This window comes from Schistocerca gregaria, chromosome 5 (genome assembly GCF_023897955.1).
Source record: "Schistocerca gregaria isolate iqSchGreg1 chromosome 5, iqSchGreg1.2, whole genome shotgun sequence".
Classification (NCBI taxonomy): Eukaryota; Metazoa; Arthropoda; class Insecta; order Orthoptera; family Acrididae; genus Schistocerca; species Schistocerca gregaria.
Genome location: NC_064924.1, coordinates 661,992,111 through 662,014,402, shown reverse-complemented (window position 1 = coordinate 662,014,402; position 22,292 = coordinate 661,992,111).

The following is a 22,292-nucleotide window of genomic DNA, read 5'->3' as shown; positions in this document are numbered from 1 at the left end:
CACACAGAAGGGAAGGGGGATGACCGTATCTTATCATATACACTGCATAAGAGAAAGCGCACGTAGGTTCCGTATGAGACTGTGTGACATGAATTACATATAAACTGTGTTTTATAGTGTAGTAGTATGACAGATCGTTCTTGTTTATGTGTAAAAGTAACACGTTCCACTGCTCAGTCTCCTCCCAGATAGTGTCAGAAACACCACAGTAAATTTAGAAGTGGAATTTATGCCGTAAATGACAACAGGTTTAAGATATTAAGATGAAAGGAATTCGACAAAGACCTTTCAAAAGTAAGTAACCCTCTATAGGCTACTACTCAATGCATAGTAAGATGCCAGTGGTGAGTTCCAAGTGAAATAGGATACACAAACGTTTTTCACATCTCCCTAAAACCACTCCTTTTAGTAATTACTTTACTTTCTACATAAGCTTTGTTTTAACACCAATTCTAATTTGTAACATTTTGGCACATCAATTCCATATAGCTGTACTTTACTGTGGGGCAAGTTATCTGCTTTCCTCTTCCAGCTGATACAGTTATTCTCATAACTTTATGTAAATTTGTAAAGTTCTATTGTTTCATGGAGCAACTTTCCTTCCTTCTTCGGGAACCACAAATTTGGCACGGGAGGATGGGCCAGTTATGAAGTGCGGTCCTCCAAAAACCGGTTTTGATGCCATACGCAGATCTACTGCTATTTTTGAACTGTCGTTCCTGCTTTTTGAAAGAACAATCATGAAGAGTGTGAAGAGAAAAAGCTGATGCTGGAAAAAGAATAGCTAGCTCCAGCATTATAGTATAGTCTGTCTCCTCAAAAAGGCCATGACGATGCTCTCAGCCTCAGTTCCGGAGCAATGAAACAAGATATTTCTTTTATATTAACTTGCAGTTTTAAATAACATTTTGATAGTATGTAAGTATCATACCCAAAAAAATTTAATCTCTAGATTCCTACGTACTAAGAAAAGTTGGTGGTAGACGGAGAAAAAACGCTGCGCAATTGAGCCTCAGATATGCTGTATATTTAATGTAATCCTTTTCCATGAGTTATGTTTTCGGAGTCACTAGACATTTCCTCTCCAAGTTTCGTTTTTACTTCTCTCATTATGTGTCTCTTAGTTATTTGCACTTTTATTTTGATTCTGGGTTGTACAGTGGAGGCACCTCTGTAAAAAGTCTGTCAGTCTGTCAGATCTCTGAAATCTGACTTCGTATTGCAAACAGCAACCTATGTTGGCATTTGTTCAATTACTTGAAATCTTTACAATTTTTTGCACTAACTGGGTTTATAGTTAATGCCTAGCCATTTTCTAGGACAACATCTTTAGTTCGACCACTATCATTTACTTCGACAGTGACTGTACTATCAGGAACCGAATAACTCCGCCAACAATCACAATTTTCGTTTAATTGCTGAAAAGCAACGCTTTTCAAGCCTGTAAGTATTGCACATGTTTACATCTCTGTTCAATTTTTGGTCAAAGCAGTCCAAATGAGACACTAAATGTAGGTAAGTATTGGTTTTTTTCGTCATCATTTCATCAACCCTTCATTACTGTGCTGAGGTTTCACACAAGCACCAGTCGAACTTTTTTTTCAACGTTTTCATGAGACAGCTGACAATCTGTAACCTGAATACATAAGTAGGTTGCTTTTACAAGCTACGAGGGTGAGTAAAATGAAAACCTTAAATTTGTAATGTTGTTGTTGTTGTGGTCTTCAGTCCTGAGACTGGTTTGATGCAGCTCTCCGTGCTAATCTATCCTGTGCAAGCTCCTTCATCTTCCAGTACCTACTGCAACCTACATCCTTCTGAATCTGCTTAGTGCATTCATCTCTTGGTCTGCCTCTACGATTTTTACCCTCCACGCTGCCCTCCAATGCTAAATTTGTGATCCCTTGATACCGCAGTACATGTCTTACCAACCGATCCCTTCTTCTAGTCAAGTTGTGCCACAGACTTCTCTTCTCCCCAATCCTATTCAATACCTCCCCATTAGTTACATGATCTACCCACCTAATCTTCAACATTCTTCTGTAGCACCACATTTGGAAATCTTCTATTGTCTTCTTGTCCAAACTATTTATTGCCCATGTTTCACTTCCATACATGGCTACACTCCACACAAACACTTTCAGAAACGAATTTCTGACACTTAAATCTATACTCGATGTTAACAAATTTCTCTTCTTCAGAAACGCTTTCCTTGCCATTGCCAGCCTACAGTTTATATCCTCTCTACTTCGACCATCATCAGTTATTTTGCTCCCCAAATAGGAAAACTCCTTTACTACTTTAAGTGTCTCATTTCCTAATCTAATCCCCTCAGCATCACCCGACTTAATTCGACTACATTCCATTATCCTCGTTTTGCTTATGCTGATGTTCAGCTTAAATCCTCGTTTCAAGACACTGTCCATTCCGTTCAACTGCTTTTTCAAGTCCTTTGCTGTCTCTGACAGAATTACAATGTCATCGGCGAATCTCAAAGTTTTAATTTCTTCTCCCTGGATTTTAATACCTAATCGGAATTTTTCTTTTGTTTCCTTTACTGCTTGCTCAATATACAGATTGAATAACATCGGACAGAGGCTACAACCCTGTCTCACTCCCTTCCCAACCTCTGCTTCCATTTCATGCCCCTCGACTCTTATAACTGCCATCTGGTTTCTGTACAAATTGTAAGCAGCCTTTCGCTCCCTGTATTTTAATCCTGACACCTTTAGAATTTGAAAGAGAGTATTCCAGTCAACATTGTCAAAAGCTTTCTCTACGTCTACAAATGCTAGAAACGTAGGTTTGCCGTTCCTTAATCTTTCTTCTAAGATACGTCGTAAGGTCAGTATTGCCTCACGTGTTCCAATGTTTCTACTGAATCCAAACTGATCTTCCCCGAGTTCGGCTTCTACCAGTTTTTCCATTCGTCTGTAAATAATTCGTGTCAGTATTTTGCAGCTGTGACTTATTAAAATGATAGTTCGTTAATTTCCACATCTGTCAACACCTGCTTTCTTTGGGATTGGAATTATTATATTGTTCTTGAAGTTTGAGGGTATTTCGCCCGTCTCGTACATCTTGCTCACCAGATGGTATACTTTTGTCAGGACTGGCTCTCCCAAGGCCGTCAGTAGTTCTTAAGGAATGTTGTCTACTCCCGGGGTCTTGTTTCGACTCAAGTCTTTCAGTGCTCTGTCAAACTCTTCACGCAGTATCGTATCTCCCATTTCATGTCCATCTACATCCTCTTCCATTTCCATAATATTGTCGTCAAGTACATCGCCATATATAGACCCTCTATATACTCCTTCCACCTTTCTGCTTTCCCTTCTTTGCTTAGAACTGGGTTTCCATCTGAGCTCTTGTTATTCATACAAGGGGCTCTCTTTTCTCCAAAGGTCTCTTTAATTTTCCTGTAGGCTGTATCTATCTTACCCCTAGTGAGATAAGCCTCTACATCCTTACATTTGTTCTCTAGCCATCCCGGCTTAGCCATTTTGCACTTTTTGTCAGTCTCATTTTGAGACGTTTGTATTCCTTTTTGCCTGCTTCATTTACTGCATTTTTATATTTTCTCCTTTCATCAATTAAATATTTCTTCTGTTACCCAGGAATTTCTACTAGTCCTCGTCTTTTTACCTATTTGATCCTCTGCTACCTTCACTACTTCATCCCTCAGAGCTACCCATTCGTCTTCTACTGTATTTCTTTCCCCCATTCCTTCAATTGTTCCCTTATGCTGTCCCTGAAACTCTGTACAACCTCTGGTTCTTTCAGTTTATCCAGGTCCCATCTCCTTAAATTCCCACCTTTTTGCAGTTTTTGCTGTTTTAATCTACAGTTCATTACCAATAGATTGTGGTCGGAGTCCACATCTGCCCCTGGAAATGTCCTACAATTTAAAACCTGGATCCTAAATCTCTGTCTTACCATTATATAATCTTTCTGATACCTTTTAGTATCTCCAGGATTCTTCCATGTATACAACCTTCTTTTATGATTCTTGAACTAAGTGTTAGCTGTGATTAAGTTATGCTCTGTGCAAAATTCTAGCAGACAGCGTCCTCTTTTATTTCGTAGCCCCAATCCATATTCACCTACTATGTTTCCTTCTCTCCCTTTTCCTACTGTCGAATTCCAGTCACCCATGACTATTAAATTTTCGTCGCCCTTCACCACCTGAATATTTTCTTTTATCTCATCATACATTTCTTCAATTTCTTCATCATCTGCAGAGCTAGTTGGCATATAAACTTGTACTACTGTAGTAGGCATGGGCTTCATGACTATCTTGGCCACTATAATACGTTCACTATGCTGTTTGTAGTAGCTTACCCGCACTGCTATTTTTTATTCATTATTAAACCTACTCCTGCATTACCCCTATTTGATTTTGTATGTATAACCCTATATTCACCTGACCAGAAGACTTGTTCCTCCTGCCACCGAACTTCACTAATTCCCACAATATCTAACTTTAACTTATCCATTTCCCTTTTTAAATTTTCTAACCTACCTGCCCGATTAAGGGATCTGACATTTCACGCTCCGATCCGTAGAATGCCAGTTTTCTTTCTCCTGATAACGACGTAATAACAATAATGTAATAACAAATCAAAATTTCGCGCCGTTATCCTGTAAGTTGGTAAGCGTGCTACAAACAGCGTGCAGAATGGCCTGTAGATGGCATCATAGTGCAGATGCACACATACCGTCACAGTATCAGAATAAAGATGGCCGCCCCACTTGCGACTTACACCAGGGAAGAACAGCGTTCTGTTATTCGGTTTTCGATTCCCGGCGGGGTCAGGGATTTTCTCTGCCTCGTGATGACTGGGTGTTGTGTGATGTTCTTAGGTTAGTTAGGTTTAAGTAGTTCTAAGTTCTAGGGGACTGATGACCATAGATGTTAAGTCCCATAGTGCTCAGAGCCATTTGCACCATTTTTTTTTGTTTTTTTTTTTTTGTATTCGGTTTTTGCGTAGTGAAGGTGTGAAACCTATTGAAATTCATCTACAAATGAAGGTTCAGTACGGTGATGCATGTTTGTCACAGCAGCAAGTCTACTAATGAAGTAGGAAGTTCGCAAATGGTGTAACTTAGTGGAAGACGCTCCTCATCCAGGTCAGGCACAACGAGTTGTGACTCCACAGAACATTGCAGCAGTTGAAGCAGTAGTGAAGCAAAACCACCCAGTGACACTGAATGACATTGCAGCATGTTTACAGATTAGTCATGGGTCAACACACCACATTGTGTGTGATGTGCTCCAATTGTCTGCAAGATGGGTGCCACGGCAGCTGATTCCTGAAATGAGAGAACTACGTGTTAATAGCTGTGAAGAACTTCTTCGGCGCTTTGAACGAGAAGGTGATGGCTTCCTTACAAGAATCGTTACTGGGCACAGAACCTGGGTTCACTTCCACCAACCGGAAGCTAATAGAGCGAGCAAGAAATGGCGCCATTCCTCAATCACCAAAACCAAAGAAGTTTCGAACAGAACCACCAGCAGGGAAGGTTATGCTGACTCTCTTTTGGGACGAAAAAAGGGTCATTTTGGAGCATTACATGCATAGAGGGACCACTGTCACCAGTGCATCATACACAGATCTCCTAAAAAATTATCTGCGGCCTGCAATCAGATCAGAGCGACTTGGGTTGCTGTCAGCAGGTGTCCTTTTGCAACATGACAATGCAACGTCCCACACTGCCTGTACAACAGTTGCAACAATCACAGACCTGCATTGTGAGTGTCTTCCTCATCCACCATACTCACCAGACCTTGCCCCAAGTGATTTCCGTATGTTTGGACCACTCAAATGGGAGGAAAGAAGTTCCGTTCTGATGAAGAGGTACACCATGCGGTGCATGAGTGGTTGCGCGGACTACCAAAAGAATTTTTTTCGAAAGGAATTTATGCGCTTTGTAAGCGCTGGAGGACTTTCATTGAGATTATGTTGAAAAGTGATACAGCTTTGTACCACTTCTGCACAATAAATAATATTTTAAAAAATATTTAAGGTTTCCATTTGACTCACCCTCGTGTATATGGCACTTAACATCAATTTATTTTTGTCTATAGAGGAAGACAAACGCGTTGTCTATTATCTGATAAACGTTTTATGAATTAGCATCCGGTTTCAGTTTTTATGATGAAAAGTGCGTAAAGTATACGAGGAAGTTTCGAGCTTGCAGCCGGTCGTCGTTTAATTCATTCATCACATTTCGACCCGGCAACAGGCAGCCATTCGTGTGAGCCATCGAAGACTGACGAAGACTCGCTCTCTTTGCCTCATTTCCCTACACTCGCTCCGTTCCGCCCTCTATAGCGCGCTGCGAGTATTCCACGCATGCGTCAAAATTCAAGTTGACAGACGATTCCACACTTCACGGCGGGAGCGCCCTCTGCGGTGGAAGCGTGGAAGCTAGCTGTCCTCTGTGTTACCGCTCGCCGCGGCCGTTGGCGCACTCTGTCGTCTTCGATTGGAACAAATCGTGGAGACGATGGGGTGCCACGCACAATCCTAGTGGTAGCCGCTATCACGGCCCATCAGATTTTCCGCCAGGTGTATTTTCACGGATTCTTTAATGACGGAGTCACAAAAAGATGTAGCTGTGCTCACAATAACTGTTCGTTCTACCATACACCATTGAATCTCCAGTGGAAATACCGTGTTCGGCAATAGCGGACTTGCTTGAATGCAGAAGGCGAGTTCAACGTTGGTGTTCAGTGCAGCGTTCTTTGACAGTGCCTGTGTTCTGTCCTATGTAAGGCATTTCACACTGACAAGGTGTTTTGCAAATTCCGGCCTTCCGCAGTAACAAGTAATCTTCCACCGATCCCAAAAGGTCTGCAGTCATAGAGGGTGGACGGAAAATCACTTTCACTTGAAATTTGTAGAGGATTCTTGCTATTTTAAACGAAAAGTTGCCCGCAAGTGGAAGAAGAGCTGAAGACTTTGGTGTCGTGTTCTCCTCTTTATTCACTTCCTGATTCTTGATTTTCCATCCAGTACATTAATAGCACATTGTAACTTAAAATCAAACATGAAAATATTCTCTGTGACGAATAGGACAACAACAGAAGACCAATATTGAAACTAATTTACAGCTACCTCAAAATATAAATAAGGAAGAGAATAAAAATAAAAGGAAATAGAATTTAAAAAAATTACACAGTGCCCTACCACTCACCCTTCCGCCACCCTCACCCCATCACTGCCCTCCACTCACCAGTGGTCCTTCATTCAGCTCCCATGATCCCACAGTCAGCTCTAAAGTATGTGATCACGAGCAGAGCAAGCAAGTGCAGTGTACTACAGTACGAGTCATGTGCAGAGAAATATTTACTAGAAGAAACCTGTGTTATGTGCATATATCACATATAAAACAACAAATGGTTCCATGAACATGATACAATAATGAACGAAAGTGAAACATAGAGCTATAAATCTCTAAACAGAAATAGCTTGATTTAAACAAACTGATAAAGAATCGTTAAAAGTTTCTCAAAAAAAGTATGTATAATTAAATAATTTTATATGTATTATAGACCACTGAAGAAGCCTAACATGAACAGGCAAAATATTTCTGGTTCTCAAGAATAAATTTCAGTTACAAAAGAGGAAGTTTTCTTACTTTATGATAAAAGAAATTGAAGTTAACAACTGAGGAAAATGGTTGCAGCTAATAAGAATGTCACTTCACTTTATTAACTATGCATTGTTTTTCATTAACATCTGTGATTTTAATGAGCGATTTCGTAGTAGATCGACTCCGTCATCTGCCCACTATAATTCAGTCAATGCTATATCACTATTTTAAAAAGCTACATATTTATATTCATATCATTATTTAAGTAAGGTTATGTTCTCTAAACGTACCATATAGTTCACTATGGAACATCCGTAATTAATTATAGAACCAGTGAGGTTTACAACACCATTACTATGTGAAATACGGGATGGTCCATAAGTCCGGAAACAGTTCACACACTGTATCTCCACAATCAACTACTAAATAGCACAAATATCTACAGCATGTTTATCAACCAATATCATATTTTCTGACACTTTATGACAACAAAGCAAACTAAAAATGGTGCATTTTGGCGACATCTGTAATGCGTTCTGTCACTTAAAACTGTATATTTTCATGATTGGCAAATGCACCAAAAACTGTACGTTAGCTTCTTCAAGCCTCTTCGATTTACTTACGTCAAACACAATAATGTACAAGATTACACAGAGCTAAAGAAAATTCTATGTCTGCACCAAAATAAAATAGCATTTACAACTGTCTGTATATTTATCAAGATACGTCAAGATTTCTCTTATAACAGCGCAAAACACACACGGCTCTCTTATTGACGCTATCGATCAAACTTAAAGTTTAAGTGATGCTTGTTGATGACTGGCTTATGCTGTCAGGAAGTCGAAACTATATGACAGTTTGAAGAAATAGCTTATTGAACAGTAGTAAATACACGTTCGTGTAGGTAAGAAATGATGGATCCTACGCTGCCAAGTACCCAATGTCAGCTATGTTTCAAATCCATCCAAACGTTACAATGACTCCATGCTAGGACTAAAACATTACCCTGTAGTATAAAAGTTCAGATTTTATCATATACTGTGTTTCAAGTAGTTATGGGCCTGGCTTGTTCATTTTCTAACGAGAGGGCAGCGAATAGGAAAACAAATTTTGTTGTTGGTTCTAAAAATGGTTTATTGATTTATGCATGCACTCATACACAAATTAAAGAGCAACGTTATTTATTTTCTTACATTACAGTGACGTATGTTACGATGTTAACTTTGGCTTGCAGTAAAAGACGTTTGTCATTTTCTGCTGATAATGCTAATGTAACCACAATAGTAAGCAAGCAACGCAGTGATAGCTGACTGTTCCAAAGAATGAAATAGGCTTTTGAAACTGAGATGGTGTTGTAAAACTAGAAGCTGACGGTGTATACGCCACAAAATGACAGTAGGGCTCAGGTACTACATCACAAATAGTATGTTCTAACACTGAAACTGAGAGTGTGTGTATGTGTGTGTGTGTGTGGGTGGGTGGGTGGGTGTGTGTGTGTGCCGGGGGAGGAGGGGGGGATAGGAGGGGGATATGATAGTGGGTGTCAGCTACTGAATATCAAATGGTATATGAGGCATAATCTGACAGTAGATGTCAGCTAGAGGATCGTAGCAGGTGGTATTCTAGCACCAGAAGCTGACACTACATATGTGTCGTGACCGGATGATATGGCGTAGTTTCTTTGGCTTTCACAGAACGATGGGAAGCTTCTCTGTATTAGGAAAGTCTGTTTCATAAAACAGTTGTTTTAGAAAACTGTGTACATAATAATCCAAAGTACTGATATCGGCATAATATCTAGACAATGAAACTGAGCCTCCTCTATATGCTCGGCATCGTCAAATGCATCTCTGACAACATAACTGAAGTCTACTGGAGCCCCACAAGCACTCAAAGGTCGTAGAACTTCTTCTAACACATCTGTTATACCGTACTTAAAATCGTAGTCAGTAGCAAATTTACTCGGTATCAAAAGAAACTTTACTTCTGCGAAAAGCCAGTTGCCCGGGTTGTTGAGCGGTCGTTTCTACCGCTTTGTTGTAAAGCACGACATATTCTGAGAAGTCTTCGTGATTTGAAAAAATTAACAGCGTGAGACAAGAAATTCAACTTAGAATCACGCCTGTTATCGATCTCAGCTACGTGAAGTGAATCAGCGCTTTCATCGGAGTTCCAGTGAGTACAAGAAAAGACGATTTAAATTCGCGCAGCAAATGTCTCTCCTCTTCAGCCAAAATTCCCTAACTCGCCGGCAGCAAACGACAATGATCGTTTCTTGTGATGAACCACTGAGTTACAGACAACATGCAGCAGAGAGCGAGCTACGAAGGATGTACGACGTGAATTATTGTTACCACGTGACCACCAATATAATGGTCTATCATTTTCTGATTTAGCCTTTTCTGTACTGTTGTACACTACTTCTATCATTTAAAGAAGCATCCTCATACTTTACATTTTTTTTTTTAGTTTCCGTTCCTTTTGCTCAGATTTATGTTCGTTTCACAATTTTTCTTTTTCTTTTTTAGTTTCCCTTTCCTTTTCCTCAGATTATTGTACATTCTTGAATGCCTGAGTTTCTAGCGATCTAAGCTGACTATCTTAGCTTTCATATTTTTTGTGATATGTGGATTTAGCAAGTGAAAAGCTGTACATACATCTTAATGCAAAATGTGTTCTGTTGAAGTTCTGTATAGTTGTCTCTAGTGATAACGACTTCTTCCGAGCTTAAGCTCTGTTCGTTTAGAGGTTTTGTAACAGTAATAATTTCGTGTCGCTCTGGTGCAAGTCTTTCAGCTGGAAGCAACTTCGGCTATTTGTGTGTCGCTAACCAAACTGAGGTATTCAAACGAAGAAAGAGGATTTGTAGTTTAACGTAGAATCAGAACTACGTGTCGTTTCCGGAGAAATCTCACATCCCTGAGAGATCTAGGATAGGTTAAAACGCACACTGATTCGATCCCTCTATCTCTTGGTTTCCTGTCAAGCGCCTTACCACCACATTTTTTTCGGTATTTGGTCTGGGCAGATGTCGCATAACACTCCTCTAGTTATCGTTGAATAATTCACTCAGTTTCCTTACTAAGAGGGCAGCCAAACCTCTGGCCGAAATCGCTGAGCTATGGTGCCGGCTACTGTTAGACCACCAGGCCCGTCTCGGTGACTCAGCTTATACGTTTTATTTCTGCGTGGTATTTGCAGTGGCACGATGTTTTCATCAAGATGGGAAGGGCCGCATGCAGCGCCCGATGGCTCGTGAAATGGCAGGCAGCTCGTAGCCTGTTCCGCCAGCGCTTTGAATGTCAGGAACATGGAGCACGCCTGTGTTTTTCAGGAACAGGTGCTCGTATTAGCATTTCTGCTCTGTGGAGAAACTGTTTGTGGCATTTTAGGGGGCAGAGAGCGACTGAAGCCAAGTTCCTTTGAGTCTAATCACACTTATCGTTTAAACACAAAATTTAATTCCCATAAGCACTTCTTGCATTATTCATTACAGTTTTGTGGACAATGTAAGTGGCTGTTGATTTAAAATTTTGTGTTGGACTTATGCGCGTATTTACTGGTGATCGATGTTTTAATATCCAAATTATGTAACATGTGGCACAGAGATGGTTATTTTTTTCCGAGTTCCAGTTTCGCTTCGGCAGTCCAGTTTCTTACTTCCTTTTTGAGCACAACACCTTGCATGAATCTGCGCATCCAGTAAAGAATCTCGTACAGGTGCTTCTTTGATACTTTCGCTGTATAATGGTTCAAATGGCACTGAGCACTATGGGACTTAAAATCTGAGGTCATCCGTCCCCTAGAACTTAGAACGACTTAAACCTAACTAACCTAAGGACACCACACACATCCATGCCCGAGGCAGAATTCCAACCAACGACCGTAGCGGTCGCGCGGTTCCAGACTGAAGCGCCTAGAACCGCTCGGCCACACCGGCCGGCTACTGTATAACGTCAGTCTCACACCCATTCTATCGTTCTTGCTTCGTTAACATCTTAGTCTATTCGTATTGAAAAGATGCTTTCTTATCTTACAGATACTTCTTACGAATACTGGAATCTCACCTGCAGAGCTAATCGAATATACCCCTAACTATACCTTTACGCTACGTTTTACCTAATTCAACTCCACGTGCCTACAGCACAGTCTGTTTAAAGCACCAAGTCAAATTGTTTTTTATTGTTGACAGAATCAAATACTCGTACCTTTCTTCGCCTTGAAATATGGCAATTATAGTTTTACAGAAAGAATTTTTTACTTCCCCTGTCTGTAACACTTATGTGTCTTGAAACCTCTAGTATTTCTGACTATGAAAAACATACATCGAAGCGCCAAAGAAACTGGTATAGGCGTGCGTATTCAAATACAGAGATATGTAAACATACACAATACGACGCAGCGGTCGGCAACGCCTATATAAGACAACATGTGTCTGCCGCAGTAGTTAGATCGGCTACTGCTCCTACAGAGGCAATTATCAACATTTAAATGAGTTTGAACGTGGTGTTACAGCCGGCGCAAGAGCGATGGGACACAGCTTCCGCGAGGTACCGATGAAGTGTGAATTTTAACTTACGACCATTTCAAGAGTGTACCGTGAATATTAGAAATCCGGTAAAACATCAAATCTCCGACATCGCTGAGGACGGAAAAAGATAATGCGAGAACGGGACCGACAAGGACTGAAGAGAATCGTTCAAGTGACAGAAGTGCAACCCTTCCCCAAACTGCTGTAGATTTCAACCCTGGGCCATCAACATGTCTCAGCACGCGAACCGTTCAACGAAACATCATTGATATCGACTTTCGGAGCCGAAGGCCCACTCGTGTACCCTTAATGACTGCACGAAACAAAGCTTTACACCTCGCCTGAGCCCGTCAACACCGACAATTGACTTTTGATGACTGGAAATATGTTGCTTGGTCGGATGAATCTCTTTTCAAATTGTATGAGCAGCTAGAGGTGTACTGCTATGGAGACAACCTCGTGCATCCATGGACCGTGTTTGTCAGCGGGGGACTGTTTAAGCTGGTGGTGGCTGTGTAATGTTGTGGTGCCTGTGTAGTTCGAGTATTCTGCGACCCCTGATACGTCTAGAATCGACTCTGATAACTGACATGTACGTGAGCATCCTGTCTGACTCTGTATCCATTCGTGTCAAATTGTGCATTCCGACGGATTTGGGCAATTCCAGCAGGACAATGTAACATTCCGCATGCCCAGAACTGCTACAGAGTGGCTCCAGTAACACTCTTCAGAGTTTAAACATTTCCGCTGGCCACAGAACTCCCCAGCCATGAACATTGTTAAGCATATCTGGGAGGGCTTGCAACGTGCTGTTCTTAAGAGATCTCCACGCCCTCGTACTCTTACGGATTTATGGACAGCCCTGCAGTATTTATGGTGTCAGTTCCCTCCAGTGCTACTTCAAACATTACTCGAGTCCGTGCAAAGTCGTGTTGCGTCGATTCTTTGTGCCCGCTTGGGCCTTAGACATTATTAGGTAAGTGTAACAGTTTCTTTGGCTCTTCAGTGTAAATATGTTGCACACAATTCAGAAAGTATCATCCACCCCGCTCGTCTACCCTACAGTGTCATACAACAAAATCTTTCCCTACTACTTCGAATCAGTAACAATATTTAGAATTGGGATCTTCTGTAATGTTTGGAAAGTAGGAGACGAGATATTGTCAGAAGTAAAGCTGTGAGGACAGGGTGTGAGTCGCGCTTGGGTAGCTCACATGGTAGAGCACTTGCCCGCGAAAAGCAAAGGTCCCGAGTTCGAGTCTTGGTCCGGCTCACAGTTTTAATCTGCCGGGAAGTTTCAAATCAGCGCACACTCCGCTGCAGAGTGAAAATCTCATTCTGGAAACATCCCCCAGGGTGTGGCTAAGCCATGTCTCCGCAATATCCTTTCTTTCAGGAGTACTATTTCTGCAAGGTTCGCAGGAGAGCTTCTGTAAAGTTTGGAAGGTAGGAGACGAGATACTGGCAGAAGTAATGCAGTGAGGACGAGCCGTGAGTACTGTTTGTGTAGCTCAGATGGTAGAGCACTTGCCCTTCTAAAGGCAAAGGTCCCGAGTTCGAGTCTCGGTGCAGCACACAGTTTAAATCTGCCAGGAAGTTTCAGTGAGAATATTGTTTTGACCACCCTGAGATTTGTCGTCCATTGATTCTCGAAGTGATCAGTCTCGGATTTGATAAGGTTTTGGAGTCTCACATAGCGTTCTTTAGCGTTCGGTGTTGCGTTGACATAGCCATAGAGGTAAAGTAATATTGCAGTTCAACAGGCTCTTATGTCATGGACCTCTACGCTATGGCTGGAGGCAAGTGCCCTGCAGTAGCGGACAAGCATTTATGACTGACTCTCACAGTATGCTTTGCATCTGAGGGACCTCAGTTACTTAATACTGAAAAACTAGCAGTGGTTCAGTGACACTACCCCCTTCCTTCTCACTCGTGAAAAGTCCACAGCTCAACATCATCATCTGAAGTGGGTAGGGGGAACATCATCATCATCATCATCAGAAGCAGCTGAGACATGAATTAACATTGTAGCTCTAGCTTTTCACATTATGAAAAGAGTGTATAAACAAAACACGTTTCTACTGTTCATTTAACAGATTGGACATCTTGATTTAGGTTTTCCATGTTCACTACAGATTACGTCGGAAAATACCGGAATGGCTCCTATTTTAAGACCATTGTAAGTACGTAAAGGCAGTATATTTGATTTATGTTTTCTGTACTTATGAGGACTCAGACCCATACAATAAATAGAATTTAAATTCACGGTATTTCGTATATTAATATTACAGAGACTTTTCTCTGTAAAGTGGAGTATGTATTTTGTATTTAGGTTAATTCTCAGTACTTTTGATCTAAGCTGACACATGTTCGTCACGGAATGTTCTCTGAATTTCAGTTCAAAAATGGCTCTAAGCACTATGCGACTTAACATCTGAAGTCATCCGTCCCCTAGACTTATAACTACTTAAACCTAACTAACCTAAGGACATCACACACATCCATGCCCGAGGCAGGATTCGAACCTGCGACCGTATCAGCAGCGAGATTTCGGACTGAAGCGCCTAGAACCGCTCGGTCACAGCGGCCGGCCAGAGAATTTCAATAATTCCATACATAATGTTCTAACGTACCTGTAACGTACCTCCACTGCTTCTACTGGCTATTGATGGCGGAGAGTTGCCATGAGTACGTGCAACTGATAATTTGCGCAATGGATATTTTAACGCTACTGAAGTCCCCCAGTAGGAGTATGTTAGTCTCATTAATTATGTAAATTGTCATGTGATAACCTACCCGTTTCCTAATCTTATCCTGTCGATACGATAGAATGTCACGATGCGCCGACAACATTCAGTCCCGCTCTTAACGAGTAAAAGGTACACAAGGGACAAGATTAATTGGTACAGGAAAATACGATCTACCAAAGGATATAGGCCGTGATTTTAACTCATTTATTCATCTTAAACGCAGTTTAAAGAAACTAAATAATGACTACAAATCTCAGGTTCTCCCTGTATTAATACTGGTCCTTAAACTGTCTGGCTCTGTCCTATAATGTACTCGCGATCTGTGATTAGGCCCGCAGTAACTGACATCCCCCGTTGTACTAAACAGCAAGAAGGAACTACTATCTTAATGAACAGTGTGAAACCTCAGTGCAGAACTGAGTGGAACACATAATTCATCAATGTCTATTCACTTTCCTACATAAGCAAGATCATCGTGATGATCAAAAGCTATAGCCGCAGAACTTCTCGCCTCAGCTAGATACTAGCAAAACTGTACTTCACCAAAATTACATCCGAAGACGTCCGTCGACTGCCATGGACCTCCGAGACGACTCTCCTACTCCACGACCCCGAAACGACTCCTCTTTTCTTCTCTCCTCTTTTCACTGCTCAATGTCTTTTCTCTCACTTAAATTTGAGTGGCGAATCATATTTCCGAAAGGCGCTAGTTTCTGAGCGACGACCTGTCGGAGTTTAGAATCCAGATAGAAGTCTCTGGAAGTCCTTTCTATGTCCGTAGGAAAGTACGCGAATACCTGCTGTCATGTGTTTATGGCCAGCCACACCGCCTTCTCACTCCTGCCCACCAGATACGAGTTCCCGTCTTGCAGTTGGTTCAGCTCACGGGCGTGTCCCGGGATTAGCGCCGGAAGCGGCTGTGCTGTCCTATTGTCCGAAGGAATGTGTGAGCTTCCTGTGTTCTGCCGTTCTACCAAAAGTTTCACAGCTCTGCTTGTTTCCCAGTTACTCAACATGCAGTCATTACACAATAAATTAAGTGTTCTAGACGATGTCAGTCATATCCATGTTTTTAATGAATGAGCACAAACCTGTCTTTTCTATCATTGAAGGGGCTTACTTATGTCGCATTGGATGTAAGTGTGGTTTGTAAGTTGTAAAATAACGCCACCTTACTATATACAGGGTGGTACATTGATCGTGACCGGGCCAAATATCTCACTAAATAAGCGTCAAACGTAAAAACAAAGAACGAAATTTGTCTAGCTTGAAGAGAGAAAACAGATGGCTCAATGGTTGGCCCGCTAGATGGCGCTGCCATTGGTCAAACGGGTATCAACTGCGTTTTTTTTTTTTTTTTTAAATGGGAACCCCCATTTTTCATAACATATTCGTGTGGTACATAAAGAAATATAAATGTTTTACGTGGGCCACATGTTTTGCTTTGTGCTGAATGACGCTGTAATAGTCAAAAGCATATGGCTCATAATTTTAAACGAACAGTTGGTAACAGGTAGGTTTTTTAAATTAAAATACAAAACGTAGGTACGTTTGAACATTTATTTCGGTTGTTCCAATGTGATACATGTACATTTGTGAACTTATCATTTCTGTTACAGCGTGATGACCTGTAAATACCACATTAACGCAATAAGTGCTCAAAATGATGTCTGTCAACATCAATGCATTTGGCAATACGTGTAACGACATTCCTCTCAACAGCGAGTAGTTCGCCTTCCGTAATGTTCGCACATGCATTGGCAATGCGCTGACGTATGTTGTTAGGCGTTGTCGGTGGATCACGACAGCAAATATCCTTCAACTTTACCCACAGAAAGAAATCCGGGGTCGTCATATCCAGTGATCGTGCGGGCCATGGTACGGTGCTTCGACGACCAATCCTCCTCTCGTGAATTATGCTATTCAATACCGCTATAACCACACGCGAGCTACATGCCGCACATTCGCCATCTTGGAAGTACATCGCCATTCTGTCATGCAGTGTAACATCTTGTAGTAACATCGGTAGAACATTATGTAGGTAATCAGCATACATTGCACCACTTAGGCTGCCATCGATAAAATGGGGACCAATTATCCTTCCCCCCATAATGCCATCGATAAAATGGGGCCCAATTATCTTTCCTCCCATAATGCCGCACCATACATTAAACCCCCAAGGTCAGTGATGTTCCACTTGTCGCAGACATCGTGGATTTTCCGTTGCCCAATAGTGCATACTATGCCGGTTTACGTTACCGTTGTTGGTGAATGACGCTTCGTCGCTAAATAGAACGCGTGCAAAAAATCTGTTATCGTCTCGTAATTTCTCTTGTGACCCGTAGCAGAGCTGTACATGACTTTCAAAGTCGTCGCCATGCAATTCCTGTTGCACAGAAATAGGGTACGGGAGCAATCGATGTTGATGTAGCATTCTCAACACCGACGTTTTTGAGATTCCCGTTTCTCGTTCAATTTGTAGCTACTGATGTGCGGATTAGCCTCGACAGCAGCTAAAACACCTACTTGAGCATCATCATTTGTTGCAGGTTGTGTTTGACGTTTAACATGTGGCTGAACACTTCCTGTTTCCTTAAATAACGTAACTATCCGGCGAACGTTCCGGGCACTTGGATGGTGTCGTCCAGGATACCGAGCAGCATACATAGCACACACCCGTTGGCCATTTTTATCACAATAGCCATATATCAACACGACATTGACCTTTTCCGCAATTGGTAAGCGGTCCATTTTAACATGGGTAATATATCACGAAGCAAATTTCGTCAGCACTGGCGGAATGTTACATGATACTACGTACTTATACGTTTGTGAGTATTGCAGCGCCATCTAGCACAACGCGAAAAATGTGGTCCAACTAAAACATTCATATTTATTTACGCACTACGCGAATATGCAATAAAAATTGGGCTTCCTATTTTTAAAAAACGCAGCTGATATCTGTTTGAACTATGGCAGCTCCATCTAGCGGGCCAACCATAGCGCTATCTGGATTCCCCCTTCAAGTCATGTTCCAATTATTATTTCCTCAAAAATCTATCCTCCTCTTTAATAGTTGCCTTGTTTCGTTGCTTTTCTGTTAATTTTTTGTAATTCTGACCTTCATTCACACAAGAACGTTTTTAAATTACGTATTCATTTTAACTTAGTCTTATATATCCTGGTGTAGGTATTAAAATCCATGGAGAAGAAACGAAAACTTTGAGGTTCGCCGATGACATTGTAATTCTGTCAGAGACAGCAAGGACTTGAAAGAGCAGTTGAACGGAATGGACAGTGTCTTGAAAGGAGTATATAGGATTAACATCAACAAAAGCCAAACGAGAATAATGCAATGTAGTCGAATTAAGCCTGGTGATGCTGAGGGATTAGATTAGGAAATGAGACACTTAAAGCAGAGAAGGAGCAAAATTTGGGGAGCAAAATAACTGACGATGGTCGAAGTAGAGAGGATATAAAATGTAGACTGGCAATGGCAAGGAAAGCGTTTCTGAAGAAGAGAAATTTATTAACATCGAGTATAGATTTATGTGTCAGGAAGTCTTTTGTGAAAGTATTTGTATGGAGTGTATCCATGTATGGAAGTGAAACATGGACGATAAATAGTTTAGACAAGAAGAGGATAGAAGCTTTCGAAATGTGGTGCTACAGAAGAATGCTGAAGATTAGAAGGGTAGATCACATAACTAATGAGGAAGTCTTGAATAGGATTGGGAAGAAGAGATGTTTGTGGCACAACTTGACCAGAAGAAGGGATCGGTTGGTAGGACATGTTCTGAGGCATAAAGGGATCACCAATTTAGTATTGGAGGGCAGCGTGGAGGGTAAAAATCGTAGAGGGAGACCAAGAGATGAATACATTAAGCAGATTCAGAACGATGTAGGTTGCAGTAAGTACTGGGAGATGAAGAAGCTTGCACAGGATAGAGTAGCATGGAGAGCTGCATCAAACCAGTCTCACGACTGAAGACCACAACAACATCCTGTTATAACCTTTGAAACGTCCCCTTGAAACAATTATTGAATTACTGTGCTGGTAAATCCCTTACCTTATTTGATTTTCAAAAAGCTGAGCGGAACTGAAAATACTCAGACTTTTCGCTGTTTCCCTATTCAGATCAACACTAAACTGACACACGATATTTTTAACGCAACGTAATCTGACTTTCAAAAATCCGTACAAAAGAATGGCCCTGCTAACATTAAACTATACGTTTCACAAATCACTTACCTCACAAAAACCTTCGTTACTCGAACTACTGCAATACAGCGAGCGCCACTACTGCCAGCTAAATAAAAGATTCAAACTACTGAAGGCACTAACTACTGATAGGCATAGTAACCAAATGAAAGATTTTTATAGAGAAGAAACAATGTATTTACCTTAATAGTGTTCAAAAGTCATAATATGTAGCAGTTCATGACATCCAGTCTGTAAGTAGGCTGTTTAGGTTTTTTACTGGTAACGCCACGTAGCGCTCTGACAATCAATGGTTGTGCTCCAGAATGAGATTTTCACTCTGCAGCGGAGTGTGCGCTGATATGAAACTTCCTGGCAGATTAAAACTGTGTGCCCGACCGAGACTCGAACTCGGGACCTTTGCCTTTCGCGGGCAAGTGCTCTACCAACTGAGCTACCGAAGCACGACTCACGTCCGGTACTCACAGCTTTACTTCTGCCAGTACCTCGTCTCCTACCTTCCAAACTTTACAGAAGCTCTTCTGCGAAACTTGCAGAACTAGCACTCCGGAAACAAAGGATATTGCGGAGACATGGCTTAGCCCCAGCCTGGGGGATGTTTCCAGAATGAGATTTTCACTCTGCAGCGGAGTGTGCGCTGATATGAAACTTCCTGGCAGATTAAAACTGTGTGCCCGACCGAGACTCGAACTCGGGACCTTTGCCTTTCGCGGGCAAGTGCTCTACCAACTGAGCTACCGAAGCACGACTCACGTCCGGTACTCACAGCTTTACTTCTGCCAGTACCTCGTCTCCTACCTTCCAAACTTTACAGAAGCTCTTCTGCGAAACTTGCAGAACTAGCACTCCGGAAACAAAGGATATTGCGGAGACATGGCTTAGCCCCAGCCTGGGGGATGTTTCCAGAATGAGATTTTCACTCTGCAGCGGAGTGTGCGCTGATATGAAACTTCCTGGTAGATTAAAACTGTGTGCCCGACCGAGACTCGAACTCGGGACCTTTGCCTTTCGCGGGCAAGTGCTCTACCAACTGAGCTACCGAAGCACGACTCACGTCCGGTACTCACAGCTTTACTTCTGCCAGTACCTCGTCTCCTACCTTCCAAACTTTACAGAAGCTCTTCTGCGAAACTTGCAGAACTAGCACTCCTGAAAGAAAGGATATTGCGGAGACATGGCTTAGCCACAGCCTGGGGGATGTTTCCAGAATGAGATTTTCACTCTGCAGTGGAGTGTTCGCTGATATGAAACTTCCTGACAGATTAAAACTGTGTGCCCGACCGAGAGTTTGGAAGGTAGGAGACGAGGTACTGGCAGAAGTAAAGCTGTGAGTACCGGACGTGAGTCGTGCAAACACTAACAGTCCCTACTTCTCACATATTGTCCATATACTATGACCAACAGATATGTGTGCAGTGAAATGTAACTTACAAGTTACTTAATTTGATGAACTGGTGGCAATTACACTTTTATAACTTAAGAATACAATAACAAAGGTACAAAATACATCATTAAAGAACATAACAATACAGATAACAATTGTAGTAAAACAGGCTTAGAAAAGAATAGAAATAAACATGCACATCAGTGTTACAAAAACTATGACATAAGTACATACATAAAGATCAGAGTAACTTTTGAAACATCAACTTCACATATGAGCAACAAAACAGAACAGATAAATAATGTTTAAACATCTTTACAAAGTAAATAACATAGTATTAGAAAAATTCTACAACATAACTCTCATCAGCTTAACACATAAAGACAGGAAAAACACAAATTCACAAGGGTACACCAACACATAGCAGAATAACACAAGAGAAAAGGACAGGGTTTGTTTTCAGCGTGACATTTGGTACTGCAGTCCAACCCAAAACTTCATTCCATAGATCTTACGTTTTATTTCAACATTTGTTACCACCAAAAAAATCTAAGGGACGACGCAATGCAACAGCACAAAACAATTAACATAAACAGCAATGACAAAAAATTGGAAATTGGCAAAGCAAGCAGAAGTATGTGTAAATTAGCAAAGCAATTGCAATATTACAACTCATATAAGCAATGTGCAGCAACAAGAAAAATAAATCCGTTGTAAAACTGGCTTAACAGAGTAATACAAAGTGAAATTCAGTAGCACTTTGCCTCGCAAACAGCAGCAGCAAATGCAGTAACTTATATCTAAACATGACAAAGCTCAAGCAGAAAAAATATTACACTAAAGACAACAATGCAGTAAGGGAAATGTCTATTCACATATTAATGTGTATGTCATTCGTGGTGCATCACAACAAGTTACCTGTATTCTAGCAAAAAAATTACCGAGTAGTTGAAAAGAAAATTATGTATGCAGTTATTGTTATTAGTCCCTTCTTATTGGCCAACCTTTCCAAGTGCCCCCTTTTTGAAGAATGTGGATCATAAAATTATTATTTAATAGATCTGTTGACAGAAAGTGTTCACATTAGCAAATGCATTTAATTTTATTTTATAAAACCAATGCTGCAACACAGCTGGAAAACAGATATCAAATGAAACAAGCAACTATCTACAAAGCATAAAAATATCATTCAATAGTCATATGGCATTTCATAAGTTAGTAGAAATTCTCTCAGTTCTTGTAGAAAGACACTTGTCACAATCAGGTGTGCAGATGTAAGAATATTTCCCATCAATTCATAAGCATTCCAGTAAGTACCACAAAGTACGTGCTCCACAGTATAATCATATGTTTCCATGTAATAGCGTGTCATATTTGCGATGCTTTCTACAAAGGTATGTCAATAGCGAGGTTAACGGCCTCTTTCTTCTCCACCTATACGATTCTTGACTTCCAACATCCTTTTTCACAAGTCAGAGTCCCTAACCACTACTCATTATTCTTTACCTTATTACACATATACATATTCGTAGACACTTCTTCAATATTTCATCATAATAAATATGTAGCATAATCAATTCCTCATATAGCATCAGCTTATTGATCACAAACATACCTCAACAGCATAATACACACTGTCATCATAATTATATCATAAAAACTCAGCCAAATCTCAAGAACGTCGTAGCTTTCTGCAAATAATTTCAAAACCTAAAGAAAACTCTCTGCTCATTTCAGTTGTGTCATCTACTCAAACGTACTTTAAAAATCATGATTCCATACCAAACACATCATTCGAAGCTCTCATAG